The sequence below is a fragment of the Myotis brandtii genome, unplaced genomic scaffold (genome assembly GCF_000412655.1).
Source record: "Myotis brandtii unplaced genomic scaffold, ASM41265v1 scaffold164, whole genome shotgun sequence".
In the NCBI taxonomy this organism is placed as follows: domain Eukaryota; kingdom Metazoa; phylum Chordata; class Mammalia; order Chiroptera; family Vespertilionidae; genus Myotis; species Myotis brandtii.
In genome coordinates, this window is record NW_005356003.1 from 552,322 (window position 1) to 553,642 (window position 1,321).

The window sequence follows — 1,321 nt, forward strand, 5'->3', positions numbered from 1 at the left end:
GGGCAGGCAGCCGGGCTGGCGGGCTGGGCTGGGCTGGGTGGGCAGAGCCGCCCCACCACTGTCCCAGGATAGGGTCTGGCATTTGAGTCAGCAGAAGACCAGGAAGGGGAATGGCACGGAGAGGTGAGCAGCCAGGCCAGCAGCGAGGCACTGGGCCGGTGGGCTGGCTGCAAGGACAGGGGCCAGGGACAAAGGCGGGAGAAGAACAAAGGTGTCTGAGCGCAGGAAGCAGCCCCTGCTGACCTCTGGGGGCCGCAGTCGGGAGCATCTAGTCTCCTGGACGGAGGCAGGTCCACTCTGGGGCGGTCCGGGCTCTGAGGTGGCCGCCTGAGGTCAAGGGGAGAGGGGCTGGGCGGTGAGGGGGGCGGGGCCCCTCCATCCGGTGTGAGCTGGGAACACACCTGTGAGTGACCACACACCAGGATGCGTGCCTCCTTGGGGGAGGGGTCCAGAGCTGGACTGAGAACTGGGTAGGGGAAGCCCGCTTTTAGGAGAGACCATGTGGGGCCCCCAGGGAGGAGGGAAGGCTGGTGGGTGCAATGGGCAAGAGGAGGCGGAGGAGGAAGGGAGTGGGCAAGCAGGGCATAGGGACGAGATGAGGTGGAAAGGGGCTGCAAGGGTGGGCCCAGAGCCACAGAGCCCCCCTTCCACACCCACATTCTTGGACGCCTAATCAGACCAAGGAGGGAATACGGAGCCTCTTCCCCAAGGCCGCCTCCTGCCGGGCACTGCTGTGACAGGAAGGGCACCAGGTCAGCTCTGGCAACTGGCACAGGTCTGTGTTAGGGCTGCTGAGGCAGGCGAGGTGGCGGGGCCTTGCCCATAGCTGCCCCATCCCTTTCTACTCCAGGGCACACTGCCCGGGACTGGGCCAGTCTCCTGTCATGCCCGGAGCACAGGAGGCCTTCCCAGGCCTCTGACCAAGACAAGTCCCCTGTGTTCCCACTGGAGACTCCTCATAGGATCCACAGCACCCGCCTTCTGTGGAGGGCCGGAGAGGAGCGGGAGCCGGGGGCGGAGCCTGGTGCTGCGTGGAGAGGGAGAGAGAGTCAGCCCCGCCCCACCCCGTTCTGTTCCCCTTAGACTCTGCCTGACCCCACTCTCTCCGGGCCCCACAAGCAGAGCCACATCAACCTGGCTCCCACTGGGCCAGCTGCCTCCTCTTGTAGCCTGGAAACCCATGAAAGGAACCCTCCTTCCCTTCCTTCTTTTCTTCTACTTCTTATTTAGAAATAATTTAAAACTTACAGGAAAGTTGTCAGAATAAGAATAGTATGACACCCATATACCCATTAGTCATATTCAACTATTGTAACATTTT